At 48.9% G+C, this 20,736-nt stretch overlaps 1 protein-coding gene across 1 annotated transcript in view; it reads left to right on the top strand.

The window, feature by feature from the left end:
* Mmp9 (matrix metallopeptidase 9) overlaps positions 1–20,736 on the top strand; it is a 43,924-nt gene that overhangs the window by 1,123 nt on the left and 22,065 nt on the right. The gene's annotated exons all lie outside the window — the stretch shown is intronic.

The following is a 20,736-nucleotide window of genomic DNA, read 5'->3' as shown; positions in this document are numbered from 1 at the left end:
GATCCGGATCGGGTCCTCCGGGGTTAGGTTTGCTGTACCGTGGGGAGGGAGCGTATACAGATGGGAAAACAGATTTGAGGACAGGAAAGGCTGATCCGGAGTCACAGCTAAGGCGACTTGGCAGATAGGGAGGTCAGGGAGTTTTGGAGAAGATTTAATGCTTGGACCATGGTGCACTTCGAGCTGTATTTTTTAACATTATTAGGACTGTTTGGTTCAGACACCCAGCTGTCCTCTGGTCATTGTAGATAGTGTAGGTGTGTTTAGAAGTTGGGGAATTAGCTCAGTGGCAAACATGAGGCCCTGGGTTCGATTCTTAGCATACACACGTGCGCAGTATTAGGTATTTTTAGAAGCCTGCAGTTCTTGGGCCCAGTGTGGTGGCTTAGACTTTTAATCCAGCACTCGGGAGAGGCAGGCTAACCTCATTTGAGTTCACATAGACCAGCTGGGGCTACGTAGTGAGTTTTTCCCAGAATCCGCATGGTAAAAGGAGAGAACAGTCTCTTCCAGGCTGTCCTCCCACCTCCACACGCTTTTTGTCGCATGTGTGCCCTCACAGACATAACAATAAATAAATGCTTAAAGCCGGGCAGTGGTGGTGCATGCTGTTTAAGTCCTAGCACTTGGGAAGCAGAGGCAGGCAGATTTTGTGACTTAGAGGCCAACCTGCTCTGGGACCCTATCTCAAAACAAAACAAAACAAAACAAAAAGAAAGGAAAAAGAGCCAGGGAATGGTGGCACACACCTTTAAACCCAGAACTGAGAGGCAGAAACAGATGGATCTCTGTGAGTTCAAGGCCAGCCTGGTCTACAGAGCTAGTTCCAGGACAGCCAAGGCTACATAAAGAAACCGTGTCTTTAAAAAAAAAAAAAAAAAAAAAAAAAAAAAGAGGAGGAGGAGAGAAGAAAAAGCAATGTAGTGAAAAGGACAGCTGCTTTGAGTTAATTGCCAGCACCTGGACACGAGGGCTCCTACGCTCTTGTCACAAAAAGTCCTCCCTTCCTCGTGTTTCCTCTTTGGTAGAAATAGGCCAGGAGGTCTGTGTTCTGTCTGTCTGACCCTCCTTCCCACCCAGCATTACCAGGCCTCTAGAACAATCCCTGAGACCTGTGTTCAGGCTGGCTTCATGGCAGGCCGGTTTTAACACTTCTATAGGTGCCTTCTGTCTCTGTCCAGGTCACCTACGTCAGGCTACCCAATTCCAACCCTAACCTGATGACAGGATTCCAGAATATCCTGGTGTGGGTGTTAGCAGCCTGATCATGGAGCAGAAAAGAGCAGGGCCAAGACAGGCAAAGATGGCTCAGGTTCTCTTGGTGGCTGGTTTCCTTGGTTCACCCTCTGCTTCCCACCTCTGTTGTGTTGGGTTTGGGAAACTAGGTCTGCAGGAGAGGGGGCTCAGTGATTAATGGCATAGGCACTTCTGGTGGTCACAGCTACCAGTAACTCAGCTCTAGGAGGATCCTCTTCTAGCCCTTCCTGGACAGCTGCAGTCCCTTTGCATACCTCAACACAGACGTACATGCATGTACAACTTCAAGAACAGAGATTAAGCCAATTAAAAAGGAGCTTGCACACACACACTAATGAGACCTAGGTTGGCCTTGAACTTGCTGCTTAGCCAAGGCTGACCCAACCTCCTAATACTCCTGCCTCTCCTGGCAACGGCCTGAATTACAAGGCATGTGCCACTAAGCTGAGGTCAAACCCTGCTTTCCTGACCACCAGTCCAGGGGTCTCAGCAGAGCGTGTTGTTGGAAAAAATTCTGAAAGCAGTGAAGACAGCTGCTTTCACCCAAGGATGTTAAAGTGGACAGTTGAGAAAACCAGAATCCAAGAAGGAAGAGGAGGAACTCTACCAGGCACTATGGGCGTGTCAGTGTGTCATTTAACAGTCTCACTGTGTAATCCACACCGGCCTGGAACTCCTGCCTTCTGAGCATCAGAATTATCTACACATATCGCCATGCCCAGCACCTCTTAAAGCACAGGAGGAGGGGTTAAATGAGAACACCCTCCCCTTACATTTGAGTGCTTTGTTCCAAATGGTAGGACTGTTTGGGAAGGGCTAGGGATTATGGCCTTGTTGGAAGAGGTGTGTCATTGGGAGGTGGGCTTTGAGGTTTCAAAAGCTCACCCCATTCCTAGTTAACTCTTTCCGCCTTTGACTTGTAGATGAGGATGTACGTACGTTCTTAGCTACTGGGCTAACTTCATGCCTTCCTGCCTGCTGCCAGGCTCCTGGCCATGATGAACATGGACTCAACCCTCTGGAACCATGAGCCTGAATAATTTTTTTCTTTTATAAATCGCCTTGGTCATGGGGTCTCTTCACAGCAATAGAAATATATCTAAGATATTGGGGGATTTTTGTTTTTGTTTTTGTTTGTTTGTTTTTAATTATTGTTGTGGTTACTGGCAAAATATTTGAGGTAACCAAAAGGTTTGAGATTGCTGTCCCCTCAGTGCCCTGCCATGTTGCTGTCTGTCTGTCTATTCATTAATATTCGTCGAGTAAGTTTATTTTACAAAGAAAAATCAACTTCAATATGGCCTTTGAACCCTGTTTGGGTATATCTTTTTGCTGTGATTAAATATTATGACCAAAAGCAACTTGAGAAGGAGAGAGTTTATTTTGTTTATCTTCCATATCAGGTTCCTCCTCAAAGGAAATGAAGACAGGACTCAACCAAGGCGGGAACTTGAGTGCAGGAGCTGATACAGAGGCCATGGAGGGGTGCTGCTTACTGGCTTGCTCCTCCTGGCTTGCTCAGCCTGCTTTCTTATATAACCCAGGACCACCAGTTCAGGGTGTCATCACCCACAATGGGGCCAGACCCTCCTACCTGGATCACTAAACTGGCTTACTTACCAACAGCCCAGTCATATGGAAGCATCTTTGCAATTGAGGCTCCCTCCTCTCTGACTAGTTTTTATCAGGTCGATATAAAACTAGCCAGCACACCCCCCAAATCTGAACCCTTTCAGTAACAACAGAAGGAGAGGATGATTGCGTTTGGATCATGTCAGAGGTTTCTGTCCAGTCGGATGTCTGCTTTGGGCCTGGGACAAATGTAAAGAACCAATCATGGTGGGTAGAGGGGAGGGGGTGGGACAGGGACAAAGTAGTACTATATCTTCAAAGGCAGTGACCTTTCAAGAAGGTACCACCTAGTGGCAACTGTGCTATGAATTCAGTGGTGAATTTAGCACATCACAGTCCAGTCACTTCTCAATCGATCATCAGCTGAGGACCAAGCCTTCCATACAGACCATTTGGGGAGGAGAGAGAGACCTTATGCCCAGTTCATAGCAAAAGGTTGTCTTCCACACAGAGAGAAGAAACCTGAGGATGAAGAGAGACTTCTCCAGGGTCACAGAAGAGTGGTGGGGTGTGAGCTGTGCTGGTTGAATGAGAATGGTCCCCATGGCCTCCAATGTTTGAATGCTTAAGTCACTAGAGCATGGAACTGTTTGAGAATTAGAGGGATTGGAAAGTGTGGCCTTGTTGGAGGAAGTGTGTAGGGGTAGGCTTTGAGGTTTCAAAAGTCCAAGCCGGGCCAGTGTCTGTCTGTCTGTCTGCCTGCCTGCCTGCCTGCCTCTCTGCCTGTGGATAAGGATGCAGCTCTCTCAGGTACACTGCCAGAGCTGTGCTCCTCCCCACAATGCTTTCTCTTGTAATAGTTGCCTTGGTCGTGGTGTCTCCTCGAAACAGCAATACGACAGTGCAACGTCACGATGAGCTGACGACATTAGCCTCTGATTTGACCGGAGACATGGTGAGAGATGAGGCACAGATGTTAGCAATCATTTCCTTTAAGGGCCGGGACTGACCGGAGGGCACAAATTAGCCCTTCTTGGGACTCAAAACTAGAAAGACAAAACAAAACAAACAAAAAAACAAAACAAAAAAACAGAAAAATTCAGAGAACAGAGATGGAGAGAGAGGTGGGATTGATTGTGGTGTCTTGGGGCCAACCGTTAGCCTTGTGCTGAGCAACCTGTGACCCAGCATTTAACTGACCTGACTAATACCTGGTGTAGAAAACTGAGAATCAGAAGTCTTCTCCCTCTGAGCTCTATGAATTGGGGAAGCTTTTAAAATGAGATGGATGGGCCTAGCTCCGGAGGCTGTAGGACTCGGGGCAGGTGGGATTCCTATGATTGTTATAGGGATGGAAAAATAAGCACCTACCTCCTCTTCTAGACAGAGCGCATTACCTGAGGAAACTCAAGGAAAACCAGCCGTCAGGGATTGGTAGATAGCAGGAAGGACAGACACTGCTAAGAACACGAGACACGGAGCCATTGGTATTTGATGTGTAGTTTGCTCAGCCTGGTAAAGCTGTGTTCACAGCTGACAAGTTCATCCAAAAGGGACTGTGCTGTGCAACTTTAGTGGCTTTGACAAGCCCAGGGTAGACATGACCTTTACAAGGTAGGCGGGGCTCTAGCGGAGCTGAATGATTCAGACCAACCTGTAAATCGATTCATAAAGTGCTAAAGCAGTCAGGAGGTGGCGAGAGAGTGGCAAAGCAGACCAGGGCCTATGTGGTAAGTCAAAAGCACATAGGCAGCGAGCGTTGGAGTGAGGCTAGATTCCTGCCCCACTCCACCCCCAACCCCCCAAAAGAAAAAGGAAGTGAAATGCTGTGTTTGTGAGTTTGTTGAAAGCTTTAATGCCTGAGCAACAGTTTACCAAAGAGGGAGCGGATGCTCGCACACTACAGGAGAAAATCACTAGGCTTCTAGAACTGGTTGCTTACTTCTCTTAGGTATGCTGTGTGCACTTGTCCCATGGGAGAAAGCGTATCAGGAATGGAGATTGTCTGTTCAGTCTTGGCCCTTTCTGCAGGTAGGTATGGCTGATTTGATTTGATTTGATTTGATTTTTTAAAGATTTATTTATTTTATATGTATGAGTACATTATAGCTGTCTTCAGGCACACCAGAAGAAGGCAGAGATCTCATTACAGATGGTTGTGAGCCACCATGTGGTTGCTGGGAATTGAACTCAGGACCTCTGGAAGAGCAGTCAGCACTCTTAACTACTGAGCCATCCCTCCAGCACCCATTGCTGATTTTAAAGACAGGGTCTCACTGTATGCCCTTGCTGGCCCGGAACTGAGAGACCACCTGCCTCCCTCCCCAGTGCTGGGATTAAAACTACACACTACCAAGCCCAGTGCTTGCTGCCTCTTGGTCCTGTTCTAGGCTGAGCAATGCCAGACAGCCCCCAGCAAGCCCAGTGGGTATGGAGATGAGCTGTAGCCCCACAACCATGCATCAGGATGAAAATGGGGATGGTTTGGGGAGAATGACATCAGATTGCAGAGAGATGGACAGGTAGTGACATTCTCCCTGCAGCTACTAGCACTGCCTTTTTGATGAAATGATTGATTAAAGGGCTGGAGGGACAGCCCTGCAGTAGATGAGAACACTGACTGCTCTTCCAGAGGACCCAGGTTCAATTCCCACCAAGCACACTGCAGCTCACTGACTTATGCAGTTCCAGGAGATCTGATGCCCTCTTCTGGCCTCTTGGGACACAGCACAGACATATATGCACCTATATGCATAAACATATTTTTAAAAAGATTTATGTATTTATTATAAGTTACTGTAGCTGTCTCCAGACACCAGAAGAGGGCATCAGATCTCATTACAGATGGTTGTCAGCCACCACGTGGTTGCTGGGATTTGAACTCAGGACCTCTGGAAGAATAGTGCTTTTAACCACTGAGGCAACTCTCCAGCCCCATACACAGGTTTTTTTTTTTCTTTTTTCTTTTTTTTCCGGAGCTGGGGACCGAACCCAGGGCCTTGCGCTTTCTAGGCAAGCGCTCTACCACTGAGCTAAATCCCCAACCCCCTTTTTTTTTTTAAAGAAATAATTGATACAAACGATAGGTTTTTCTTGCTGCATTGGGCCTTGCTAGTGTTTCTTTTTTAATATTCCATTAGCTGCCAAAGATGAATTATCATTTTCCTGGAACAGTTGGTAGAGCCTTCAGAGCCCCTGCCCACCCTCTACAGAAAGAGTTCAGTACACAGTGCTAACCCTGAGCGTCTTACAGATCTGGGAGAATGTCTGAAAGAACAAAACCAACAGGAAGGAAGAGTGACTGCAGCAGCTTATGGCTTGGGAAAGACACCCCAGAAGCCATATACTGTTGAGTGGAAACCCCCATGCCAGGGGTGGACTACCTCTATACATGGACATGGAGTCCTCTGAGGCCTCCAAAACAGTAAAAACTGTTGTCGTGTACTGGATAGGTTTTTTTGTCAATACAAGTGAAAGTCATCTGAGAGGAGGGAACCTCAATTAAGAAAATGTCTCCATGGGGGTTGGGGATTTAGCTCAGTGGTAGAGCGCTTGCCTAGCAAGCGCAAGGCCCTGGGTTTGGTCCCCAGCTCCGAAAAAAAAGAAAGAAAAAAAGAAAAAGAAAAAGAAAATGTCTCCATGACATTGGACTCTACAAAAGCCCTGATTTTTCTTAATCAGTGATTGATTGGGTAAGAGCCCAAATCATTGCATATGGTGCCATCCCTGGGCTGGTGGTCCTAGGTTCTCTCAGAAAGCCGTCTGAGCAAGCTAGAGCAAGAAAATGTCTCCATGGCCAAGCCAGTAAACTGCACTTCTCCATGGCCTCTGCATCAGCTCCCGCTTCCAAGTTTATGCCCTGCTTGAGTTTGTTTGTTTGTTTGTTTACTTATTTATTTATGAGTACTCTGGCACCTGTACACCCACACATCCCGGATCCCCTTATAGATGGTCACCAGCCACCTCGTGGTTGCTGGGATTTGAACTCAGGACCCCTGGAAGAGCCGCCAGTGCTCTTCACTGCTGAGCCACCTCGCCAACCTCTGCCCTGACTTTCTTTGATGATGAACATCGATGTGGAAGTGTGAACCAAATAAACCTCCAAATTGTTTTTTGGATATGGTGTTCTATTCCATCACAGCAATGGAAATCTTAAGGAACAGACTACTGCTATTAGTCCACGGCAGAGTGTGGTGTGAGACCCTACTGCTAAAGACATGTCTTGTTTTGGATGCAAGCCATCGAGGCATTAGCAAATGGAACCTCCGAGGCTCAGGAAACAAAACTCATAAGATCCAGGAAGCTCAAAGTGGAAAGACTCTTGAGACCCCCCTACCAAGGTTATACAAATCCTACATGCCTGCTGGGGGAGGGGAGTCTCTTCAGCCGAGCTGCCTGCAAGCTAGGCCGGAGGGAGCCCTGAAGGCACAGCATTTGTGAATCATCCATTGGGGTGGGCTTTTGAGATGCAATGCCTTGGAGTTACCCATAGCAACCCCAGGGAACTCGGTGAACTTGGTTCACCAAGATAGACTGGAGGAGAGCTGCTCCTTTGGTTTGCTGTCCATATCTGGGGTGAGCAGATGTTGGTTCATGTCTCCCAGGAAACGGCACCCAACATCTGGTCTAGCGGACTCCAGGCCGGATCTTCTGCAGGAGATACCTGCGCTGTCACAACAGGTGCTTACTGAGCCCTCACCGGGGGCTGCAAATGCGCTGTGTGCTGCAATCACAGGTGGGTCCCTAGATACTCCTAACATGGCTGTGACACCTGAGGAGACTGACCAGAGTCGTGCCCTCGGGAGTTCACCCCGTGGAGTCCTGGTTATCTCCTTACTATCACTTCAGTGCCCCGTCCATTGCCCGAGACACTAAGGAGCTGAGGCCAGGCAGGCGCACTGTTGCCAGTCACTATTTCTCTCCAGGCCACTAGGGTTGAGTTAAACCTGTTGTTAAAGACCTATTTATAGCCCCAAACTGCCCTCCCGCTTGGGATAATGAGCCCCTAAGGTCGACTCCCCGGGGTGTGAAATGGAGACTGCTTTTGGTCTCTCCTGCATCTTTCAGCACTGGAGGAAGGTGGGCTTGTGGAGGAACAGACCTCAGGATCAGAAAATGGACTGAGATTGGACAGTTTTTGCATGTGATGGCAATTCCTGAAGGCGGTGACACAGAGGCAAACGCTTCTCCCGATGGCAAGAAGACAAGTGACAGAGGCAAGATTTGCCTCTTTTTCCATCTCTTGCCTATGGCATCCTCAACAGTTAGTGAAGTTTGTAGGCTCAGGAGACCACACATCTGTTTAACCACTGCTATATTGTATTATATAGTAATAATAATTATTTGTTCATTCGCACACAAATATATGTGAGACAGGGTCTCACTAGATAGCCTTGGCTGGCCCACCACTCTGTGCAGAACAGGCTGGCCTGGAACTGGAATTTCTCTGTAGTGGATGTAATATAATAAATGGATTATAAGTTCCCTTGATGCCCTCTATGTGCCTCTGCCTGTCATAGTTCATGTCGCTGCCAGTGACCGTCCAGTGTCTCCAGCAGACTGAGCTAGACCTGGGCTTGCTTTTTTCTCTGTTCCCTAGAGTTTGTTGTTGAGACGGAATCTCAAGAGGTCCAGGCTGGTCTTGAGCTCCTTACATAGACAAGGATGGCTTTGAACTTTTGATCATCTTGCCTGTGCCTTCTGAGTTCTGGGATTACAAGGCTGTGGCATGACACTTGGTTTTCTGTGGTGCTATCCCTGGTAAAACCCAGGGCTTCGTGCAGACTAGCAAGCACAATGAGCTACCTCCCCCAGCCCAGAAGTGATTGTTGTATGAATCAGCTCTCGGTAGGAAGACTTGGCATAGAGAATGCCAGGAAAACCACACCAAACCAAGGCCCAATAGCTGAGGAACTACATTTATGCCCAGCCTGACCTGGGACAGCCCCACTCATCTTGGCTTGGAACAGCACAGGTAATCCTGAGGAGTGGAAGGCAGGAACATGGCAGCTAAGAACTAAGTCCTGGGCTCTGGAGCAGGCTCCACACTGGGGTGGGATGAGGGCCTCTCTCTCTCTTTTTTTTTTTTTTTCTTTTTTTCGGAGCTGGGGACCGAACCCAGGGCCTTGCGCTTTCTAGGCAAGCACTCTACCACTGAGCTAAATCCCCAACCCCGGGATGAGGGTCTCTTGACTGCTCTGTCCCCTCACCTCTAACCTTGGGATGACATTAATGTATCACACGGCATCTGCAAAAGTTTAGTGATGCAACATACATGGCCTGCATTTGCTTAGTGTTGACACAGAGTGACGTCACACACCTGAACGGGGAGCCTGGGTCACATTTGCTTTGCTGTAGCTCCATTACAGAGCTCAGACACTGGCAGAGTGGGGGCCCAACCCATCTCCACTGAGTCAACAAACAAGGACCAGGTTAGTGATGGTCGACACTATTCTGCCTAGATGCCCAGTGCTTTGGGACCGTCCCTTCTGCCCCAGATACCACAGAGTATCAGCCCAGTCCAGCAGTGTTACACAGTTCAGGAGACCACCTTGCAAGTGATGGTGGGGTCTTCTGGACCTGTGGAGACATCCACAATGGTGCGACAGAGGCTGAACACATTGCACTGTCTTTTATCCTTGAAGCCGCCTCCATGGTACAGAGCACAGAGACGAATGAAGAATTCTGGGAAAGGCAAGCTCACCGAGGCTGTGCAGAAGTGATCTGTATGTGCACTCCACTCTGGACCCTCTCCTCCACTTCCTGGGGCCTCCTGTGCGAGCTGCCTCCAGAAGCCAGCGGTGATGTAACATTATCAACCTGACAGGAGACGAGCAGCCTGGTAAGGAAGTCTGAGCTTCCTGGAAGGGATTATCCTGGTTAGGGGACAGTACCATTCCCTGGACAAAGTCTTGACCTTCATACAAAGGAGGAAGGTGACTGAACAAAAGCATCCACTCCTTCCTTCTGCCTAACTGCGCTCGCAAGGTGACCAGTTGCTCCGAGGTTTTGCTGCCTTGGCTCCCCACTCCCCAAGATCCTCTGTATCTTAAACTGAGCCATAATGAAACTCAAGTTGCTTTTCTCGGAGCGTTCTATCACAGCAGCACAAAAGCGAGTATGCCAGGAAGATGGACGACGAGGGCAGGCTTGGGCTAAGCGGCAGCCTGTCAGGGGCCTTTGACAGCTGTTCTCTGGCCTGGAAGCACGTGGCTACCCTGGAGCCTGAGAGGATGATCACAAAGACAAGATAAGGCAGGGAACTGCAGTGAGGCACGGAGAATGTGCTGGGCCCCAGCCCCAACGTCTGCCTCCAACACAAAGTTCCCTGCATACTTGTCCTGTGGCTCTGAGCGGGTCAACCTCGCAGGTCAGTCAGTGTCCTCATGTGTCACAGGCAGGGTCATCACTCCTGCTCGGTTGTCATGGCATTACACGAGACAACGTGGGGAGACAGAACTGGGTCAAGTCCAGGCCAGGTTCCAGTGCTAATTAGCTCTATGACCTATGTCGTGTCTCCTGTCTGAGACTTCTTTTCCCATTCAGATATCGGCCACTGCCTGTCTCATGAGCACTTGGGGACACAGCGGTTTAGGAGTGGCTGCTGGTACACTTACCTCAGCTCAAAGCTGGCCCTGTCACCTTGATATGCTTAGTCTCTCTGTGCCTATGCCCTCTTCGGTAAAGTAGGGGTTCACATAAGTCCCCCTGCTTCGTTGAGCTGTGACATTAGACGGTACGATCAAGAGAAAGGATGTTGGCTAGGCGCTGGAGAGACGGCTCAGTGGTTAAAGCTGCTCTTTTGGCTTCGATTCCTAGCACCCACCCATCTGACCAGCTCATTACCATCTCTAACTCCAGTTCCAGGGGATCTGATGCCTTCTTCTGCCCTCAGTGGGCTCTGGTCAGGCATCCACCTGGGGCACAGACATGCATATAGGTAAAGTATTCATATGTGTAAGATTTTTCTTAAATAACTAAAAAGGATGTAGCTTGTAGCCCTCTGTGGCCTTGCACTCATTAGCTCCGGGTCCGGCACCTCACAGGGACTAATCTTGGCTGCATGCTGGGTATCACTTTCAACAGCTTACACTTTGCCTCTCATCCTCAGAGCAGGCCTCTGAGCTGGGTGACAGACTGTCTCTATTTTGTTCCCGAAATTGAGTCACCCAGAGGTCCAGTGTCTTGCCAGAGGTCACAGAGTGATTAGTGGACAGTCTGAATCTAGCAGACTCCTCGCCATCCCTAACAAGGGATCCAGAAATGGGAGCCATTAGAATATCTGTGTTAGGTTTTTGGATCCAGGAGAGAAGGCAATTATTCATGTCTCAGTGGAGTAGGGCTTAAATGAGCCCCAGAGGCGGTTCTCATGGAGGAATGCCAGGTCTGTCCACTCACTTCCTGAGCCTTACAGCAGGGGGAGCCCGCTGACTCTGCCTGGGTCAGGGCCTCTGGCTGGCGACTTGGTGTAGGCTAAGTCTAGCCTGTGGGTCCCGTGAGCACTTGGAAAGGCCAGCCAGAGTAGGTAGCCAGTGCAAAGCCAGGGTGATACAGGCTTGGGTCTGAGCGGTAACGCACTTGCACAGGTTTTGTGCATCCCAGGACAAAAGATTGGGCCAGGAATTCGTGGGCAGATATAGAAATAGAGCTGTTTGTTATAAAAGGAAGAACTAGAGAAAGGGCTTAACAGTTGAGTACACAGGACTCATAGTGATTTTCGAATTCAGCTGGGCTCACAGCAGACTCTAGAGGACTCCACCCATGGTCATAAACTCAGATAAATACATGCATACACATAATTTTTATTTAAAAAGCTGCCGGCAGATACAGTTTCAAAAAGGGGTGCTCCTGAGAAAGGGAGCGGACAAGCTAGTGAGCTGGAGAGGTATGTCTCAAATATGCTGGGCTGAGAACCTGTTCATTGTATGTAGCCCAGGTTGGGGGGAGGACTTCCAGTCTTCCTATGCCAAACGGCTTCTTTAATGTATTGATTTAAAAAAAATACATTTTTTCCAGGCATAGTTGTGCATGTCTTTAATCCCAGCTCTTGGGAGGAAGAGGTTGACAGATCTCTGTGAGTTTGAGGCAAGCCTGGTCTACAGAACTAGTTCCAGGATAGCCAGGGCTACATGGAGAAACCGTGTCTTGAAGCACCCTCCACCCCCACTCACATTATCTGTGTGTGTGGGTGCTTGTCACTGTGTGCTGTGGAGGTCACAGGTCATCTTCTCACCAGAATGTTGTTATTCTTGATGTATTTTTCTTCAGTCTCTACCCCCCTGTCTTGCAGGGTGGTGCCCTGTGTTCCCTGAAGGTCTGTCAGGCTGCCTGGTACCCACCCTCCAGGCCCTCTGTGTGGTTATCAGGCTCTGCTGGGTATGGACTGAGCATCAGAAACTCCAAAATTTCAGTGAGATACAGCAGGGGAATGAACATCAAACGATATGAACACAGCACCCAACATGGTATCGTTAAAGAAATTATGCCACGTCAAGCTTGGAAAAGCAAGAATCGAGCCCCAGGGTTACAGATGCTGAGGTGAAACACTGAGATCAAAGCAGCTTGTCAAGGAAAGGGTTATTTGACTTAACATTTCTGCATCACTTGGAAAGTTAGGACCAGAACCCAACCAAGGCAGAAGCCTAGAGGCAGGAGCCTGGAGGCAGGAGCAGAGGTCATGGAGAGGTCATGCAGAGGTCATAGGGTACTGCTTACTGGCTTGCTTTAGCTTGCTCAGTGTGCTCTCCTGTAGCACCTAGGATTACCAGCCCAGGGGTACCCCCCAATTCAAAATAGGCTGGCCCCTCCCATATCAATAACTAATTAAGAAAACATGCTACAGCTTTACCTACAGCCAGTCTTTTTCTTTTTAAAGATTTACTTAATGTATATGAGCACATTGTAGCTGTTTTCAGAAGCACCAGAAGGGGTCATCAGATCCCATTACAGATGGTTGTGAGCTGCCGGGAATTGATCTCAGGTCCTCTGGAAGAGCAATCAGTGCTCTTAACCGCTGAGCCATCTCTCCAGCCCCACCTACAGCCAATCTTATGGGGGCCTTTTTCTCAATTAAGGATCCCTCCTCTCTGATGACTCTAGCTTGTGTCAAGTTGACATAAAATTAGCCAATACACCTGTCTTAGAAGAAGAGGGGGAGGAGGAGGAAAAGGAGGAGGAAGAGGAGGAGGAAGAGGAGGAGGAAGAGAAGGAGGAGGAGGAGGAGGAAGAGGAGGAGGAGGAGGTGGGGGGAAGGTTGTAAAGAGAGCACTCCAACCCCTCCAGTTTATCAGCACTGTATGGCTTCATCTCTGTCTTCAGCCTCCTGCTCTACACCAAGAGTAGCCAGTGGAGTCATGCTCCACTCTCAAGAGGATGGACCCTGGAAAGTGTCCTGTGGAACACTAGAGGCGTACCTGAGGCTCTTAGGGCTGGGCCTTCAGGAGTTCCAAGGACTATGCATGGGACATCTCAGAGTCTGAAACTCCAGCTGAGAACACGTCTCAGCCATGGAGAGGGCAGAGGTGGCAGAGTGCCAGGGGGAGACATCATTAAAGGTTGAGGTCCAAGGCTGAACCTGCCAGGATCTGCACTCCAATGGGGCGCAGTGCTGTTTGCATAAGGACTAGCAAGTCCTGAACAATGTGCTGTCTGCTGCCTCACAGCACAGCAGAGCAAGAAAACCTCACTGCACGCGTGCTCGAGCTCCTCGGATGGGGAGAGGGGACAAGACGACAGAGAAGTGCACAGTCGCCTTTCCTTTGTGACTTCCATACACAGAAAGATCTCTGGGGCTTTTTAGCTTCTAGTCTAGAAAAGAAAACTCAGTACCCAGCTAAACTTAGGGGATGCTGCCTCAAAGAAACAGGCAGAGGGACGGAGGACACCTGAGTCCTTCTGACTTCTGCACAGGACCATGGGGCAGCTTGATCACATGCACATATACACACACCTAAAACAAAACAAAAACATAAAGCTCATAGTCATCAAGCAGCCATCTCCTCCTTCTGGAACATTCTGTCAGTGGGGCAGGAACTATTGATGGGGCGCAAATCCAGGCAGGGCCTTTTCAGCATTAGGTTGCTTTGTGGTTTTTTTTTTTTTTTTTTTTTGACGCAGGGTTTCACTGTGTAGCCCAGGCTGGCCTCTAACTCTTTAAAAAACGTATATATTATGTATATGAGTACACCATAGCTGTCTTCAGACACACCAGAAGAAGCATCAGATCCCATTACAGATGGTTGTGAGCCACTATGTGGTTGCTGGGAATTGAACTTAGGACCTCTGGAAGAGCAGTCGGTGCTCTTATCCACTAAACCATTGCTCCAGCCCCCCTGGCCTCTAACTCTTGATCCTGCTCCTCCTCCGGAACCCCTACCACATACACACACACACACACACACACACACACACACACTCTTCAGGGATTACAGGTTTGTAACCCTAGACCACTGGTTCCTGCTTTGGTTTTGAGCCATACGTTAGGCTCTCAGTTGTTTGGGGGGGGTTATATTGTACATTTGAATGCTCTGCCCATCCATGATGATTAAAGAGCAAAGGATTTTGAAATCATTTTTAATGGTCAAAGCAAAGTCTTGAGACGGGGCTTTGTTATGTAGTCCAGGGTGCTTGGGAATTCACAACAACCCTCTTTCCCCAGTTTGCTGAGGGCTGGGAATGCTGTGGAGCCACCGAACCTCGAACCTCTCTCGTTAGTCAATGCGGACTTAAAAATGCAAAGCCAGTCTTCTAGGTCAGTGCTCCTAGAACATCAGCGAGCCCCTAGCACAAAGCCCAGCGACCGTGAGGATACAGTAAGTGGTGCTTAAAAGCAGTTCCTACCTCAAGACTATAAAAGAAAAACAATTCATACTTCTCTCTAGAGGACATTCCCCAAAACAAGGTTTCTTGTTGAGGTAACTGGAACGAGGAAGATGGATGTAGCTTTATTCCTTCCAAGTGACTGACAAGCTGGCTTACCACCATAATCTGTAGTCCCCTCTGCCTTCAGCGGATACCAAGCTCCCAGGTGCAGGCTTCTGGTTGGTGGTGTCTGTCAGCGGTCTACCTGGAGCTTGACGGTGGTACCTCTCTGTGCTGAGAAACAACAGTGGATTCTTGGCAGCGAATGGGGAAAGTAGCCGTGCTAAATTCCCTGCCAAGGACTCGCACTTAGAGATCCACTACCCTCGCTCTGAAAACGTGTAAATAGTATTCCACCACGGTTTGAAAGGGATTGGCCCCCATAGGTTTGTAGAGTTGAATGCTCGGCCCCCAGGGAGTGGCACTATTTGAAAGGAAGTGTGTTACAGGAACAGGCTTTGAGGTATTAAAAGCCCACACGAAGTCCAGGATCTCTGCTTCCTTCTGCTGACTGCGGAGCTGGATGTAAAACTCAGCTCCTTCTCCAGCACCAGGGCTGCCTGCTTGACTCCACGCTCCCCACCATGATGATAATGGGCCAAACCTCTGAAACTTAAACCACAATTAAATGCTCTCCAAGCATTGCTGTGGCCGTGATGTCTCCTCATAGCAATAGAACACCGACTAAGACATGTTACTAACAGAAGGTCATTCTGGGTATTTTTTAGTGTATTGTTTTTGCTTGGTTTTTAGGCTCATATATGGAGACGCGCACAAGCCCTCTCTCTGTTGGCCCTGTGCCCAGTGAGCACTCACTAATGGAACATACCTGTGGTAACTTCCTAGTGCGGCTGTAACTAAGCACCGTGGACTCAGCGGCTTAAAGGGATGGGCCCTGGAGCTGGCAAGATGGCCTCAGGTAAAGAAAAGAACTAAGGCAAACACAGTCAGTCCTTGAGTTTAGGGTTCAGCCTAGCCGAGGATAATCTCCCCCTGAAGGATCTCTTTTGCCAAATGTGGTCACATTCACAAGTCCTAGCATCTCCCTGAGCACAGAGGTGGGAATTGGGCAGGATGGGAATAAGGTAAATATAACAGTCTACCAGCCCACAGCCTTCCTCTGGTAACTAACGTGTGGTAATCCCACAGCAAGAAACAGGACCTTCTGCTGGGGGTTGTAGTTCAGTAGTAGAGCAATTGATCAACACTCCTGAGGTTGACAGTTCAGTCTCCAGAAGTGGCAAAATGATGACGATGACAACGATGATGACTGCGACGACGATGATGGTGGTGACGACAGCCGGTGTCGACAGTGACAAAATAATAAAGACAATGACAACAACATACAGCCCCAGGAGACTTCCTCACACCCTGTTTGGCATGACTTGATTTCCTTTTGAGTTTTTGTCTTTAAAAAAAACCTCAGCACTCAAGAGAAGTCGCAGGAACACTTCAGCGGGCACTGATGACTTTCACTTCAGCACAGCTGTGAACATCCAGCCTCGTGCCCCCCCCCTTTGTTTCTGTTGGTGTTTACACACATTCACTTTCATAGTTGTTAGTCTTGGTTTTGAGATGGTTTCTCTGTGCAGCTCTGACTGTCCTAGAACTCACTCCGGAGACCAGGCTGGCCTCAAACTCACAGAGACCAGCCTGCCTCCGCCTCCTGAGTGTTGGGATTAATGTGTGTCACTACACCCAAATCTCTCTCTTTCTGTCTCTCTGTCTCTGTCTCTGCATAGCCAGTGGATGACTGTGGAAGGCAGTCTGTATTAAGGTCTGCACAATGGTTTCTTCCTCCCATTTTCCTCTATAGGAACAATGTTTTTACCTCATGCTCCTGGGCTTTTGTTTTTGTTTTTTTTTCCTTTTTTTTTTTTTTTGGAGCTGGGGGACCAACTCAGGCCTTGCGCTTGTTAGGCAAGCGCCTACCACTGAGCTAAATCCCAACCCATTTTGTTTTTGTTTTTGTTTTCTCCCAAGACAGGGTTTCTGTGGAGTCCTGGCTGTCTTGGAACTCAATCTGTAGGCTAAACTGACCTTGAACTCAGAAATCTGTGCCTGCCTCTGTCTCCTGAGTGCTAGGATTAAAAGCAAGTGCCACCCTCACCCCCACCCAGAACCCAATGAAGAATTTCATATTGGAGTTGAGAATAGTGTTGGACTCCGAACTCTAGGAGACAGAGGCAAGTGGATCCCTGAGATCGAGGCCAGCCTGGTCTACATAGTAGTAGTTCTAGGCTATTCATGGTGATGTAGTGAGATCCTGCCTCAAAACAGAATAAAAGCAGCTTCAAGAAGGAAGGGTTTGGGGTTGGGGATTTGGCTCAGTGGTAGAGCGCTTGCCTAGCAAGCGCAAGGCCCTGGGTTCGGTCCCCAGCTCTGAAAAAAAAAAAAAAAAAGAAGAAGGAAGGGTTTATTTGGCTCACAACTCCAGGGTCTGGCTTATCACTGTGGGGAAATCGAGGCAGCTGGAGCTACGAAGCAACTGGTCGCATCCTGTCCGGTCAAGAGCCAAGAGAAATGAATGAGTACTGGGAAAGTGCTCAGCTCCCAGTCTACTTTTCAGTCAGTTCAGAGCCCAGCCCCAGGGGACGGGGCAGCCTACTTTTAGGCTGGATCTTGCCGCACTGATAAATGTAATCCGACGTGCCCACAGGTCAACCTGAGCTGGCTGGTTTATTCTATCTAGATTGTGTCGGGTTGACAGTTTCAAATAAAGAAATACGCTACCCTGCTGTCTGGCCATCCCTCACAGGCTTTTGGAAATGCAGAACACTGTTGGTCCTGGATTCGACATCTGGGTGGTGTTGTGTGTGTAGCCTAGCTGCACTGTCCAGATGCAAATACGAAGCCATCTGTGAGGCCTGTGGAGCATCGATAGTGACTTCCGAACACTTGAAATGTGTCTGCTGACACCAAAACTGGCTTCGCTTCTAATTTTACTTCATTTCACTGTAAACTGAAATGACCGCTGGATCTCACGGGGGCAGCACCCAACACCCCACCCCTGCTGTCTTTCTCAGGCTGAACACACAGCCGGGAGTGCTGGCAGGGACAAGAGCTGTGTTCTGGTTCCTGGGGCCTCTTCCTGGGGGGTTGCTTTGTTCTGGGAGAAGGGAGGGTAAAGGGAGGGCCCTACAGCATCTGTGGTTCCCCTGCTTCCTCTGTATACTAAGTTTCTGCCTCTCCTTCCTTAGAGCTCCATGCGTATTTACTAAGCACGTCCTAAGGGATAAACGAAGCAGATGTGGTCTCTGCAGTGGCTATGACAGAGGTCACGGTAAATGTCTGTGACTGTATGTGTGTTGTTGTACATCCGTTTATCATCCTCTGAGGTCAGAGGCCTGGCTCTGTGCCTCGTAGTCAGAAAGAGCTTGCTAAAGGTTTTCTGAGGCCTGGCCTGTGGCTTATGGCTGTCATCCCAGCTACTCAGCAGAGTGAGGCAGGGAGGTTGCAAGTTCAAGGCCCATCTATGTTACATAAGGGGTTTAAGGCCAGGGAACTTAGAGAGAGTCTCCCAGAACAAGATTTGAAAAAAGAAAAAGAAAAACAAACAAACAAACAAACAACAAATCAAAAACATAAAAACAGATCCCAGAGAGCCTGGTGTGGTACAAATACCTGGAATTTCTGGTATTTAAAGATGGAGGCCAGGGAGGATCAGGAGTCTGAGGTTATTTTCATTTGTCCAGCGAGTTGGAGACTAGCTTGTACTACATGAGACCTCTGTGTGTGTGTGTGTGTGTGTGTGTGTGTGTGTGTGTCTGTCTGCCTGTATATATGTGTGTCTACCTGTGTATATATGTGTGTGTTTCTGTCTGTGTGCATATGTGTGTGTCTGTCTATCTGTGTGTATATATATGTGTGTCTGTCTGTCTACCTGTGTATATATGTGTGTGCTTCTGTCTGTCAATCTGTGTGCATATGTGTTTCTGTCTGTCTATCTGTGTGCATATGTGTGTGTGTGTCTGAGAGAGATAGGGACAGAGACAGACAGACAGACAGCTTATTAGCAGAAGCTCTATCTAGTATGCCTAAGGCCCTGAGTTCAATCTTTAGTATCACCAAACAGCAAACGAAGGAAGTTTTCAGAGGGAAGAGGGCGGGGGAGTTTGTGGATTGCTCATTTAATGTCCAGGGGAGGCACTGCTGGGCTGCTGGGGTCTCCCTATGGCCAGACTGGGCTCCACCCAGGTGCTGTCCAGCTTCTCCCTCAAAGCCTCGTCCTTTCCTGTAGGAAGTCAGGGAGGTTGAGCTGTATCAGTGTCAGAGCCCAGGAAGGCGTAGGTGGTGGGTGGTCCCTCTTCTCAGTCTGATTTAGGCACAGCATAGGGGCCCCCTCTGATCCTTCAAGAGGAGCGGTAGGCACTCCCTAAATCCCAGGGTCAAGCTGACAAAGACTGACTTGTAGAGCCACAGGACTTCGTTGGTGTTCCCCGGAGGCTCCAGGTCAGCGGTGGACCCACACCTGCTTGAAAGTGCCTCTGGGAGAGGGAGGAGTGCCCTGGAGAAAGGAGGTTCACCTTTGAGTAAGCCTGACCCTTAGGGCCAGAGGATGCTGCACCTTTTACCTCAGGATGTGCACCCTGCCCTGTTTCTACCCTGCTCATGGGTGACTCAGGCTGAAACTGGACCAGGTATTCATTTTGCCCCAAGGCATTTATTTGCCCTGTCTGAGTCTGGGTTGCCAGTGTCTGGGGTGTGGCCAGCTGCTTCTCATTCGCTCTGCCAGAAGGCTGTGGCAATAACAGGCAGACTAAGATTGAAGATTACCAAGGTCATCCATCCCTGCTCCTTCTTGCCCATGCAGCAAACTCCTATTCAGTCCTCAAAACCCGCTGAAGGTGTTGTTCCTGTGGCAGACCTCCCTAACCTCTGACTTCTCACAGAGTCCCTCTTCCGATGGGCACTTGGGTTTGAATCCCACTCTGCCATTTATTAGCTGTATGATCTGGGGCAGCTTGCCTAATTTTTTCTGTGCCTCTGTTTCTGCATCTGGGGAATGAGGGTCAGGGAGAATAACAGTGCCCAGGTCACTGGATAGCCACGAGGATTAAATGAGTTATTAAATAAAAGTCTTAGGATAGTACCTGGCATATGAGATGACCTAAAGAAAAAGGGTGCTGTCAGGACAACTCAGTGCCAAGGGTGTCTGCTGCAGAGTTCAACCTCGCCAGCCTCCCGGAGCCACAATGCTGGAGGTGGAAGCTGACTTCTTCTGTGGGTTGTCATCTGGCCCCTGTGCGTGTACTGTGGCGTGCATGCACTATGGCACATACACGCTCAAACAGCCACGTACCAACACCTGCATACTCCAAACAGATAAAGTGATAAAATAAACAAGTAGACTGCTATGCAACTTATGTTTCTTTATTTAAGAAATACCTGGGGTTGGGGATTTAGCTCAGTGGTAGAGAGCTTGCCTAGGAAGCGCAAGGCCCTGGGTTCGGTCCCCAGCTCCGAAAAAAAAAAAAAAAAAGAAAAAAAAGAAAAAAAAAAAAAAAAAGAAATACCTGTAAACGCCATGAACACAGCAAACACAGCCCCTAGCCGGGTGGTGCTGAGAGAGACAAACAGGAAATCCACTCTGAATTATGAAAAAAAAAAAAACAAATGCCACAATAAGGGAAGTGGTAGGTTTAGGGGAGTCATGGGAGCAGGGAAGAGGTCCCCTTCCCAGATTAGGTGGTCAGCGGGATTTTCCTGGAAGAATGCTGACTCAGCTGAAATCTAAGAAATGAATCAAACAGCTGGACAAAGTGGGAGGGTGAGGGAGGTGTGGGAAGGCTTGCAGGAAGGAGGGGAGTGCCAGCATCCGGCAGCTGGGGGCTCTGCTTGTGTGTGGGGGGGGTGGGGTAGAGTGCTGGTGGGTGTGAGCCCCTGGCTTAGAGCCCGGTGTATCAATCCATCACCTTGCTCTGTCTCTCTTCCTCTAGGGCCAAGCTTACAGGCCCTTCCACTCTCTGCACCAGCACCCGGCCTAACACTGGGCTGAACGCAGTGAGCATTGCAGGTCGTGGCCGGCTCAGCCAGTTTTTCATTTGT

This window comes from Rattus rattus, chromosome 5, assembly GCF_011064425.1.
Source record: "Rattus rattus isolate New Zealand chromosome 5, Rrattus_CSIRO_v1, whole genome shotgun sequence".
NCBI classification, from domain to species: Eukaryota; Metazoa; Chordata; class Mammalia; order Rodentia; family Muridae; genus Rattus; species Rattus rattus.
The sequence above is the reverse complement of the archived record's forward strand: the minus strand, read 5'-3'. Positions and strand labels throughout refer to the sequence as shown.